The sequence below is a fragment of the Canis lupus genome, chromosome 12, assembly GCF_048164855.1.
Source record: "Canis lupus baileyi chromosome 12, mCanLup2.hap1, whole genome shotgun sequence".
In the NCBI taxonomy this organism is placed as follows: Eukaryota; Metazoa; Chordata; class Mammalia; order Carnivora; family Canidae; genus Canis; species Canis lupus.
Window position 1 is genome coordinate 65498182 of NC_132849.1, and position 13759 is coordinate 65511940.

Here is a 13759-nt window from a genome sequence, read left to right on the forward strand (position 1 = left end):
GATGTCCCCACATGCCTTCCAGTGCAGCCAGACCCCCTGCTGGACATGGGAATGTGGCCGAGCCAAAACTTCCAGCTCAGCTGACCCTCCAGCTGAAAGTTCCTGCATGAGTGAGCCCCGGCGTGGGCAGGAGAGCCCAGCTAGCCGCCCATGGCCAGCACCAGAAATGATGTTCTGCCAACCATTTCGGGGTTTTGCGTGACTCAGCCAGAGGATCTGATAGCTGCATGGGATAGCTGCATGTGATAGACACACACGCATCTCAAAACCAACAAAAGTCGGAATCCTCCCAATGTTGTCAAACAGGAGCCAGATGGTTACATACACTACACTGTGGTCTCCAATAGGATATTTGGAAAAATGCTATAAGCCATGACTGCAGAGGTGTTGGACACATGGAATGTGTTTGCTGTGTTCCAACAGGGAGGGCAGAGGGGCAGGAAGCATCCTCCGGAGTGGGGGGGGGCCCTCCTAGGAAAGGACACCAGGTCCTTGTGAAGGCTACGGAGGGTGAAATCTCCTCCTCTCTTTCTGCTTCTGGTTTTCATCCTAAATGCCATTTTCCTCAATCATATTAGCAAGAATTTATTTTATGTTTTTAAATTTCTTTTTATTGGAGTCCAATTTGTATGAATTCTTTCTTCAGCAAGGGTGTCATACAGGAGAGGCGTGAGAAAGATTTTCCCAGACAGGCAACATATAAAGGAGTTCATGACCACTTAACCAATCCAGTAAGGAATTTTAAGAGGGACTCTTCTAGTGGGGGAAAAAAAGAGACCAAAAGCAACAAAGACGAGAAAGGCCCAGAGAACGTCACCAGAAACACCAACTCTTCCAGTAACACAAATGCACAAAGTTCATATCTTTGAATAATCACTCTGAATGCTGATAGACTAAATGCTCCAATAAAAAGATATAGGGTATCAGAGTGGCTTAAAAAACAGGATCCGGTATGTCTGGGTGGCTCAGGGGTTGAGCCTCTGCCTTTGACTCAGGGTGTGATCCTGAAGTCTTGGATCGAGTCCCATATTGGGCTCTTGGTGGGGAGCCTGTTTCTCTCTTTGCATAATTTTCTGCCCCACCCCTCTCTCTCACTCTCGCTCTCTCTCACACTATCATAAATAAAATTATTATTAAAAAAAACAACATCCATCTGTATGCTGCCTACAAGATGCTCACCTTAGACCTATAGACACCAACAGATTGAAAGTCAGGGGATGGAAAATCACCTATGACGCTAATGGATATCAAAAGAAAGATGGAGGACCCATACTTATATCAGACAAATTAGATTTGAAAACACACCCTGGGGGACACCTGGTGGCTCAGTGGTTGAGCATCTGCCTTCAGCTCAGGATGTGATTCTGGGATCCCAGGATCGAGTCCCACATCATCCTCCCTTTGGGGAGCCTGCCTCTCACTCTGCTATGTTCCTTCCTCTGCTTCTCTGTGCAATTCTCATGAATAAATAAATAAATATTTTAAATTTCAAAAAAGAAAGAACAAATACTGTAAGAAGAGATGAAGAAGGGCATTATTTCATAATTAAAAAGACTCTCTATCATGATCAAACAACTAAATATTTATGCTGCCAACATGGGAGTACCTAAATATAGAAACCACTGTTGGTGGGAATGTGAACTGATGCAGCCACTCTGGAAATCTCTGTGGAGGTTCCTCAATGAGATAAAAATAGACCTGCACAATGACCCAGAAATTGCACTGTTGGGGATTACCGCAAAGATTCAGATGCAATGAAACGCCGGGACAACTGCACCCCGATGTTTATATTAGGAATGTCCACAATAGCCAAACTGTGGAAGGAGCCTCGATGTCCATCGAAAGTTGAATGGATAAAGAAGATGTGGTTTATGTATACAATGGAATATTACTCAGCCATTAGAAATGGACTGCTCCCGAGTTACTGCGTGGGCTGAATACAGGTTTCCAGAGCTGGCCGTTGCCACTGGGGTTGTTCCTCCTGGGGCATCATGGGATAAACTAACTGCACTGAGCCCTGCACCAGGCAGGGGACAGAGCAGCTCCCCCAAGTGCTAACACCTGTAAATCCGCACAACAGGCCCTTCCCCTGGAAGACCAGCTAGATGGACAAGTTCCAGGGGAAGTCAAGGAACTTAAAGTATACAGAATCAGAAGATACCCCCCATGTTTTTTTATTTATGATTGCTTCCCCCACCCTTTTTCCCCATTTTCTTTTTTTTCTTTCTTTTTTTATTCTTTTTTCCTTCTTTCTTCCTTTATTCTTTGCCTTTTTCTCTTTTCTTTCCTTCTTTCTCTCCTCTCTTTTTCTCCTTTTCCCAATTCAATTTGTTTTTGGCCACTCGGCACTCAGGAAAATGACTAGAAGGAAAACCTAACCTCAAAATAAAGAATCAGAAACAGTCGTCTCTCCCACAGAGTTACAAAATCTGGATTACAATTCAATGTCAGAAAGCAAATTCAGAAGCACTATTATACAGCTACTGGTGGCTCTAGAAAAAAGCATAAAGGACTCAAGAGACTTCATGACTGCAGAATTTTGATCCAATCAGGCCGAAATTAAAAATCAATTGAATGAGATGCAATCCAAACTGGAAGTCCTAACGATGAGGGATAACGAGGTGGAAGAATGAATGAGTGACATAGAACACAAGTTGATGGCAAAGAGAGAAACTGAGGAAAAAAGAGACAGACAATTAAATGACCAGGAAGACAGATTAAGGGAAATAAACGATAGCCTGAGGAAGAAAAACCTACGTGTAATTGGGTTTCCCAAGGGCGCCAAAATGGACAGAGGGCCAGAATAAGTATTTGAACAAATAATAGCTGAAAACATTCCTAATCTGGGAAGGGAAACAGGCATTCAGATGCAGGAAATAGAGAGATCCTCCCCTTAAATCAATAATAACCATCCAACACCTCGACATATAATAGGGAAGCTTGCAAATTCCAAAGATAAAGAGAAGATCTTTAAACAGCAAGAGACAAGAAAATCCTGACCTTTATGGGGAGGAGAATTAGGGTAACAGCAGACCTCTCCATAGCAACCTGGCAGCCCAGAAAGGGCTGGCAGGATATATTCAGGGTCCTCAATGAGAATAACATGCAACCGAGAATACTTTATCCAGCAAGGCTCTCATTCAAAATGGAAGGAGAGATAAAGAGCTTCCAAGACAGGCAGGAACTGAAAGAATATGTGACCTCCAAACCAACTCTGCAAGAAATTTTAAGGGGGACTCTTAAAATTGCCCTTTAAGAAGAAGTTCAGTGGAACAATCCACAAAAACAAGGACTGAATAGATATCATGAAGACGCTACACTCATATCTGTCCATAGTAACTCTGAACGTGAATGGGCTTAATGACCCCATCAAAAGGCGCAGGGTTTCAGACTGGATAAAAAAGCAGGACCCATCTATTTGCTGTCTACAAGAGACTCATATTAGACAGAAGGACACCTACAACCTGAAAATAAAATGTTGGAGAACTATTTACCATTCAAAAGGTCCTCAAAAGAAAGCAGGGGTAGCCATCCTTATATCAGAAATACTAAAATTCATCCCGAAGACTGTAGTGAGAGATGAAGAGGAACACTAAATCATACTTAAGGGATCTATCCCACAAGAAGACTTAACAATCCTCAACATATGCCCCGAATGTGGGAGCTGCCAAATATTTAAACCAATTAATAACCATAGTGAAGAAATACTTAGATAATAATACACTTATACTTGGTGACTTCAATCTAGCTCTTTCTACCCTCGATAGGTCTCTAAGCACAACATCTCCAAAGAAAAAAAGAGCTTTAAATGATACACTGGACCAGATGGATTTCACAGAAATCTACAGAACTTTACATCCAAACTCAACTGAATACACATTCTTCTCAGGTGCACATGGAACTTTCTCCAGAATAGACCACATACTGGGTCACAAATAGGGCCTGAACCGATAACAAGGGATTGGGATCATCCCCTGCATATTCTCAGACCATAATGCCTTGAAATTAGAACTAAATCACAACAAGAAGTTTCGAAGGACCTCAAACACATGGAGGTGAAGGACCATCCTGCTAAAAGATGAAAGGGTCAACCAGGAAATTAAGGAAGAATTAAAAGCTTTCATGGAAACTAATGAGAATGAACATACAACCGTTCAAAATCTTTGGGATGCAGCAAAAGCAGTCCTAAGGGGGATATACATCGCAATAAAAGCATCCATTCAAAAACTGGAAATAACTCAAATAAAAAAGCTAACCTTACACATAGAGGAGCTAGAAAAAAACAGCAGATATATCCTACACCCAACAGAAGAAGAGATTAATTAAAATTCGAGCATGGGATCCCTGGGTGGTGCAGCAGTTTAGCGCCTGCTTTGGCCCGGGACGTGATCCTGGAGACCCGGGATCGAATCCCACGTCGGTCTCCCAGTGCATGGAGCCTGCTTCTCCCTCTGCCTATGTCTCTGCTTCTCTCTCTCTCTGTGACTATAATAAATAAATAAATAAATAAATAAATAAATAAATAAATAAATAAAAAATTCGAGCAGAACTCAAGGAAATCGAGACCAGAAGAAATGTGGAACAGATCAACAGAACCAGGAGTTGGTTCTTTGAACAAATTAATAAGATAGATAAACCATTAGCCAACCAGATTTAAAAGAAGATAGAGAAGACTCAAATTAATAAAATCATGAATGAGAAAGGAGAGATCACTACCAACACCAAGGAAATACAAACAATTTTAAAAACATATTATGAACAGCTATACGCCAATAAATTAGGCAATCTAGAGGAAATGGGCACAATCCTAGATAGCCACAAACTACCAACTGGAACAGGATGAAATAGAAAACCTAAACAGGCCAATAACCAGGGAGGAAATTGAAGCAGTCATCCAAAACCTCCCAAGACACAAAAGTCCAGGGCCAGATGGCTTCCCAGGGGAATTCTATCAAACGTTTAAGGAAGAAACCATACCTATCCTACTAAAGCTGTTTGGAAAGATAGAAAGAGATGGAGTACTTCCAAATTCTTTCTATGAGGCCAGCATCACCTTAATTCCAAAACCAGACAAAGACCCCACCAAAAAGGAGAATACAGACCAATATCCCTGATGAACATGGATGTAAAAATTCTCAACAAGATACTAGCCAATAGGATCCAACAGTACATTAAGAAAATTATTCACCATGACAAAGTAGGATTTATCCCCGGGACCGAAGGATGGTTCAACACTCATCAAACAATCAATGGGATTCATCGTATCAGCAAAGAAAAACCAAGAACCATATGATCCTCTCATTAGATGCAGAAAAAGCATTTGACAAAATAGAGCATCCATTGCTGATCAAAACACTTCAGAGCGTAGGGATAGAGGGAACATTCCTCGACATCATAAAGGCCATCTACGCAAAACCCACAGCAAATATCATTCTCAATGTGGAAGCACTGGGAGCATTTCCACTAAGATCAGGAACAAGACAGGGATGTCCACTCTCACCACTGCTATTCAACATAGTACTGGAAGTCTGAGCCTCAGCAATAAGACAACAAAAATAAATAAAGGCATTCAAATTGGCAAAGAAGAAGTCAAACTCTCCCTCTTCACCGATGACATGATACTCTAACTAGAAAACCCAACAATCTCCCCCCAAGATTGCTAGAACTCATACAGCAATTTGGTAGCGTGGCAGGATACAAAATTAATGCCCAGAAATCAATGGCATTTCTATACACTAACAATGAGACTGAAGAAAGAGAAATTGAGGAGGCAATCTCATTTACAATTGCACCCAAAAGCATAAGATACCTAGGAATAAACCTAACAAAGGAGGTAAAGGATCTCAACCATAAACATTATAGAATGCCTCTGAAAGAAATTGAGGAAGACACAAAGAGATGGAAAAATATTCCATTCTCATGGATTGGCAGAATTAATATTGTGAAAAAGTCAATGTTACCCAGGGCAATGTACACGTTTAATGCAATCCCTATAAAAATACCATGGAATTTCTTCAGGGAGTTAGAACAAACTATTTTAATATTTGTGTGGAATCAGGAAAGACCCCGAATAGCCAGGGGAATTTTAAAAAAGAAAACCATATCTGGGGGCATCACAATGCCAGATTTCAGGTTGTACTACAAAGCTGTGGTCATCAAGACAGTGTGGTACTGGCACAAAAACAGACTCATAGATCAATGGAACAGAATAGAGAACCCAGAAGTGGACCCTGAACTTTATGGTCAACTGATATTCAATAAAGTAGGAAAGACTAATCATTGGAAGAAAGACAGTCTCTACGATATATGGTACTGGGAAAATGGACATCCACACTCAGAAGAATGAAACTAGACCACTCTCTTTCACAATACACAAAGATAAACTCAAAATGGATGAAACATCTAAATGTGAGACAAGAATCCATCAAAATCCAAGAGAACTCAGGCAACACCCTTTTTGAACTCGTCCACAGTAAATTCTTGCAAGGTACATCCATGAAGGCAAAAGAAACAAAAGCAAAAATGAACTATTGTGACTTCTTCAAGATAAGAAGCTTTTGCACAGCCAAGGGTACAGTCAACAAAACTAAAAGACAACCTACAGAGTGGGAGAAGATGTTTGCAAAAGACGTATCAGATAAAGGGCTAGTTTCCAAGATCTATAAAGAACTTCTTAAACTCAACACCAAATAAACAAACAATCCAATCATGAAATGGGCAAAAGACATGGATAGAAATTTCACAGACAAAGACATAGATATTGCCAACATGCACATGAGAAAATGCTCTGCATCACTTGCCTCAGGGAAATACAAATCAAAACTACAATGAGATACCACCTCACACCAGTGAGCATGGGGAAAATTAACAAGGCAGGAAACCACAAATTTTGGAGAGGATGCGGAGAAAAGGGAACCCTCATACACTGTTGGTCGGAATATGAACTGGTGCAGCCACTCTGGAAAACTGTGTGGAAGTTCCTCAAAGAGTTAAAAATAGACCTGCCTTACGACCCAGCAATTGCACTCTTGGGGATTTACCCAAAATATTCAGATGCAATGAAATGCCGGGACATGTGCACCCCGATGTGTTTAACAGGAATGTCCACAATAGCGAAACTGTGGACGGAGCCATGGTGTCCATCGAAAGATGAATGGATAAAGAAGATATGGTTTATGTATACAATGGAATATTACTGAGCCATTAGAAACGACAAATACCCGCCATTTGCCTCGACGTGGATGGAACTGGAGGGTATTATGCTGAGTGAAGTAAGTCAATTGAAGAAGGACAAACATATGTTCTCATTCAATTGGTTAATATAAATAATAGTGAAAGGGAATATAAGGGAATGGAGAAGAAATGTGTGGGAAATATGAGTAAGGGAGACAGAACATAAAGACTCCTAACTCGGGGATCCCTGGGTGGCTTAGCAGTTTAGCCCCTGCCTTTGGCCCAGGGCGCGATCCTGGAGTCCCAGCATCGAGTCCCACATCGGGCTCCCGGCATGGGGCCTACTTCTCCTTCCTCCTGTGTCTCTGCCTCTCTCTCTCTCTCTCTATGTCTATCATAAATAAATAAATATTTAAAAAAAAGACTCCTAACTCTGAGAAAGGAACTAGGGATGCTTTAAGGGGAGGAGGGCGGTGGGTGAAGGTGAATGGGTGAAGGGCAGTGAGGGGCGCCCTTGCCGGGATGAGCACTGGGTGTTATTCTGTTTGTTGGTAGATTAAACACCAATAAAAAATAAATTCATTTAAAAAAATGTTCAAACAAGTAAATATTTATGCTGATACATGGGAGCACCTAAATATAGAAACCAATTAACAACAAACATACAGGAACTCACTGATAATAATACAATGACAGGGGATTTTAACACCGACTTATGGCAATGGACCGATCGTCTATGCAGAAAATCAACAGGGGAACAATAACATTGACACACTGGACCACAGGGACTCAACAGATATAGTCTGAACATTTCTTCCTAAAGCAGAATACACATTCCTTTCAAGTGCACATGGGACATTCTCCAGAACAGATCATATCATGTCCCACAAATCAGCCCTTAACAGGTACAAAAGGTACAAGAAGGTTGATATCACACCCTTTACATATTTGGACCATGACGCTATGAAACTGGAAGTCGACAGTAAGAAACAAAATTGGACAGACCAAAAATACGTGGAGATTATGAACATCCTACTAGAGAACGAATAGAGTAACCAGGAAATTAAAGAGGAAATTTAAAACAAAAAAAAAAAAATGAAAACATGTTTCTCCAAACCTCTGGGATGTTGCAAAGGCAGTCCTAAGAGGGAAGTACATAGCAATACAGGCCTATCTCAAGCAACAAGAAGTCTCCAATTCGCAACCTAACCCTACACCCAAAGAGGCTGGAAAAGGAATAGCAAACAAAGCCTAAAGCCTACAGAAAAAGGGAAAAAATAAAGATGAGAGCAGAAATAAACAATGCAGAAAAAACAAAACAGTAGAATGGAATAACGAAACTAAGAGCTGGTTCTCCAAAATAATTAAGAAAATGGATCAAGCCCTAGCCAGTCTTATCAATGAGAAAAGAGAAAACCTAAATAAATAAAATCACAAATGAGAGAAGAGAGATAACAATTAACACCAGAAAAATAAGACAATTATAAGGGAATACTATGAAAGATTATACGCTAACAAACTGGGAGACCTGGAAGAAAAGGACAAATCCCTAGAAATGTGCAAACGAGCACATGTGCAAAACTGAAATAGGAAGAAATGGAAAATATGAACAGACCCATAACTAGCAAAGAAATTGAATCAGCAAGGCACCTGGGTCCATCAGTGATTGAGCATCTGCTTTGGCTCAAGTCATGATCCCAGGGTCCTGGGGGATCACGTCCCACATCAGGCTCCCCGTATGGAGCCTCATTTTCCCTCTGCCTATAACTCTGCCCCTCTCTGTCTCTCATGAATAAATAAGTAAAGGTGCAGCCACTGTGGAACAGTCTGGAGGGTCCTCGAGAAGTTAAAAATAGGGGATCCTTGGGTGGCACAGCGGTTTGGCACCTGCCTTTGGCCCAGGTCGTGATCCTGGAGACCCGGGATCGAATCCCACGTCGTGCTCCCGGTGCTTGGAGCCTGCTTCTCCCTCTGCCTGTGTCTCTGCCTCTCTCTCTGTGACTATCATAAAAAAAATTTTTAAAAAAAGTTAAAAATAGAGCTACCCTATGATTCCAAAATTGCACAGCTAGGTACTTACCCTGAGGATACAAAAGTAGTTGAGTAGATTCGAAGAGGAACACGCAGCCCAGTGTTGGTAGCAGCATTGTCAACAACAGCGAAACTGTATAGAGCCCAGATGTCCATCGACAGAAGAATGGGCAGAGACGATGTGGTAAATATACACACTGCGACATCACTCGGTCATCAGAAGGGATGAAAGGAAGCCATTTACAATGACGTGGGAGAAGTGGAAGGGACTTATGCTAAATAAACTCAGTCAGAGGAAGACATATACCAAATACCATACAATTGCATTCACACGTGAATTTTAAGAAACCAAACAAACTGGCAAAGGGGCAGAGGGGGGATGAGAGAAGCAAACAAAAAAACACACTCTTAACCACAGAGAATAAACTAATAGATACCAGAGGAAGGTGGGGGGGATGGGGAATCAGGGGATGGGCATAGTGGAGGTCACCTCTGACCAGAACCAGGCATTGTATTCAAGGGTTGAATCACTATGTGGTAAACCTGATACTATATCATACTGTGTTTACAAAGAGGACTTCAAGTAAAAGTTTAAAATAATAATTGGTAGTATTGATGAAACATGTGTGCACAAGAGATAAAATCATAAAAGCAACTGAAAATCCAGAGTCTTTAGAGCCACAAATCCCCTCCTTAGCTCACCTCAGGAGAAGCCTGCCATGCCTATTCTCACCCCAGCAGAAGCATGGATTTTTACTCTCTGTGGAGGCTGCTGACTTAGTGGAGTCAAGCTATCTTTGAACCCAAAATCTAAATAGAGTGCATAAAACTAAACTGCCAAGATGCTAGGAATCCCAGTGCAGGCACATGCCAAGACACAAACTCTAACCATACAGAGACATAACCCTAACCCTCCACTTAAGCCTAATGGTAACCTAACCCTTAAACAAGAATTATCACTAATCAAAAACCAAACACAAACCCCAAGACCGAAACACATTCACTGAACCTTCCTGCCAACCCTTACCCTAACTCCTAAACCTATTCTAAACCCTTAACCCTGATCCTTACCTTAAATCTAACCCTAACCCTAACCTCTAACCCTAACCTTATCTTAATGTACTCAAATCCTATTCCTAACCTTAACCTGTACCCTAACCGTAACCCTCTAATACTAATCCTATCTCATATCCCAAACTGTACCCTAACATGTACCCTAAAACTAATCCCTAACCCACTGCCTAACCCTCTCTTACCCTTTTCCAAAACCATACCCTGACCCTGACCTGACCCTAACCCTAACCCTAGCCCTAACCCCTATCCTAAACCTAACCCTCGCCCTAACCCTAAACCTAGCCCTAACTTTAACTCTTCCCCCTAACCCTAACGACTAACCCAAACTCACACCCTAACCCCTAACCCTAAAGGCAAACCTATCCCAACCCTAACTCTAACCATAACCCAAATCTAATTCCTAACCTCCTACCCTAATTTCTAAAGTCTAAACCCTAAACCTAACTCTAACTCCTGTCCCTAACCCAAACCCCCTTCCTAACTCCTAACCACTGACCCTTACCCTTAACCCTCACCCTAACCTCTAATCCATAACCATAAGCTTAATCACTAACCCCTAACATCTAACCTAAGCCTAACCACCAACCACCTCCCCTCCCCTGACCCTACCATTCATTCTACCCATTCACTTACCCTATGGTTCTGAGGAGTCCCTTCTGACATGGACGTGGCCCCAACGGTGCCTCCAGTGTCCTCCAGGGGGTCCTGAGGAAGCCGGGCTCCTGTGAGTGCGCACGTGGCCCCATGTGTTCCAGAGTCATAGTCAGCAGGTCCTGAGTACGCCGGGTCTCCTGTCACCGTGGAGTATGCCTCACATCCTCTGGAAGCCTCACAGCAGGTTCTCAGGAGGCCGGGGGCTCCTCTCAGCCTGGACATGGCCCCACGTCCCCCAGAAAACTCACCGCGGGTCCTGAGGAGGCTGTGGGTTCCTGTCAGCCTAGACGCAGCCCCATGTGTCCCGAAGCCAAAGTGCAGGTCCTGAGGAGGACGGGGGTCCTCTCAGTCTTGACGTGGCCCCATATTTTCCTCAGCCTCACCATAAGACCCGAGGAGGCTGGGGGCTCCTGTCAGCATGGATGGGGCCCCAAATCATCCCAATCCTTCACAGTGTGTCCTGAGGTGGCTGGAGACTCCTGTCAGTGTGGATTCGGCATCCACATCTTTCTTAGGCCTCACCGCAGACTCTGACAAGGCTGGGGTCTTCTGTCCGCATGGACGCATCCCCATATGTCCCGAAGTCTACACCAGGGGTCCTGAGGACATCAGCGTCCAGTTGTGTGGACGTGGCCCCACATCCTCCCGAAGCGTCACCGCTTGTTCTGAGGTGGCCGGGCTCCGGTCACTGTGGATGCGGCCCCCAGCTTCCAGAAGACTCAACTTATGTCCTGAGGGGCCCGTTAGCTCCTGCCAGAGTGGACGCTGCGCCACATTTTTCAGAAGCCTCCCCACATGTTCTGAGGCGGCCCAGGGGCTCCTGTCAACGTGGATGCGGGCCCACATCTTACTAAAGCCTCCCCGCGGGGCCTGCAGCAGCCCAGGGGCTCCTGTCAGGGTGGGTGAGGGCCAACAATTTCCTGAAGCCTCACTGTGTATTCTGAGGAGACCAGGGCTCCTGTCAGTGTGAACGTTGCCCAATATCCCCCTGAAGGCTCCACGCAGGTTCTGAAGAGGCTGTGGCTCATCAGCGTGGATGTGTCTCCACGTCTTCCTCAGGCCTCCCCAGGAAAGGCTGGCTCCTGTTAGTGCAGGCAGAGGAGGCCTACTGCACATGCATACACCCTGGGCGGTGCCTGGGCTCAGGCACCCCCTGTGGGATGCTCAGACGCCGCAGGAGGCTGCAGGAGGCAGCATGCCAGTCCAGGTCCCACCTCTGCCTCCTTCCAGGCTCCAGCTGTGCCCTGTTACCTTCGGAAACGTCTGATTCAAAAGGAGCCCAACACCCGGTTTCCTCAAAAATACTTAAGGAGAAGGAATTGGAGCCCAAAGACGCGAAATGAAATGTGGACCAGACTTTTACCACGTCCTGTAAAACTCACTCAACCCTCTTCCACTGTGGGCGGGACCGCGGGCTGCTGCAGCAGCCTTGGAAACAGTGTGGAGGCTCCTCAGCAAGTTACAAATAGAGTCGCCCTGCGACCAGCAGGTGTACGGCCTGGAGCTCACTCTGAAGATACAGATGCAGTGAGATATGGGACAACTGCACCCCAATGTCCACAGCAGCCGGGTCCACAGTAGCCACACTGTGGGAGGAGCCTTGGTGCCCTGTGGCAGATGATGGATAAAGAGGATGGGAGATAGATGGTGGTCATAGAGAGAGGAATGGTACTCAGCTATCAAAGAGAAGGAAATCTTGCCATTTGCAATGACGTGGGTAGAACTAGAGGGATCATCTTAAGTGAAATAGGTCAGTGGGAAAAGAGAATGACCATGTGGTGTCATTCATAGGTGGAATTAAAGAAGCAAAGCAGATGAACATCTGTGAAGGGAAGGAAAAACAAATAAGATGAACACAGATGCAGGGAATACCGATCTTAACGATAAGAAACGAACTGAGTGTCGCTGCAGGGGAGGGGATGGTGGAGGGAATAACAGGGGACCGGCATGAAGGAGAGCATGTGATGTCATGAGCAATGCGGTTATCTCCAACTGGTGAATCCCTGAATTCTTCCTCTGAAAGTATAATACACTATACATTAATTAATTGGGTTTAAATTAAGTTAAAAAATCAGTTGTATCAGAGCACGTTTCCTTCTAGACTCTCTGTTCTGCTCCTTCAACTTATGCTGGGACCAACCCTCATGGGTCTGGTTTGTTTAAGTAGGCATCAGGCCTCATCCATGGACCAGCCCAGGGCTGGAACTCACAACCCCGAGATCAGGACCGGAGGTGAGGTCAGGAGTTGGAGGCTTAACCGACAGAGCCAGGCGGGGTCCCGAGGACAACACTGCTTTATCCTGTCTCTGTGACATCATTTGAAATAGGAAAGTGCTGCGTCCTGCTCTGTCCTGCTTCTCCAATACTGATTTGCTGTCCAGGGTCATTTGTGGGGGCAGATGGATGTTATGGGGTTTTTTTCCTATTTATAGGATCTGCCACCATGACTTGACAGGAATGACATTGAAATTGACGGTGGCTTCAGGAACTGCGGACATTTTCACAAGATGAGGCTCCCAACCCATGAGCCCAGGACAGCCTCCCAGAGCCTGGTATGGCTAAGTGCACAAGTCTTGTGCTCCTTTGGTTCAGTCTCATTATTTATTCTCTGTGATGCTCCTGAGAAGGGAGTCACATCCGTCATTTCCTTCCTGAGTGCTCATTGTCAGGACACAGCAAGCCCCACAATAGAATAAAAACTGAGCCCAGGCCAAGGGCAGGAAGCCCCTATTAGAACAGATCTCAATGCCTTTGAAGGCCCCATATCAAAATGTAAACAGAACTTGAGGTATTGCTCCAGCCCTTCGGGAGTACCCCGAGACCAGCC

The 13759-nt window shown here is 44.2% G+C and overlaps 1 long non-coding RNA gene across 1 annotated transcript in view; it reads right to left on the reverse strand.

Annotated features, from left to right (window-relative positions):
• The window catches only part of LOC140601850 (uncharacterized), a 64225-nt gene extending 54809 nt beyond the window's left edge, over positions 1-9416 (reverse strand). Inside the window, exon 1 of the long non-coding RNA XR_012004974.1 lies at positions 9254-9416. This is a non-coding gene — a long non-coding RNA (uncharacterized lncRNA). The remainder of the gene's footprint in view (positions 1-9253) is intronic.
• Between the last annotated feature and the right edge of the window lie 4343 nt (positions 9417-13759).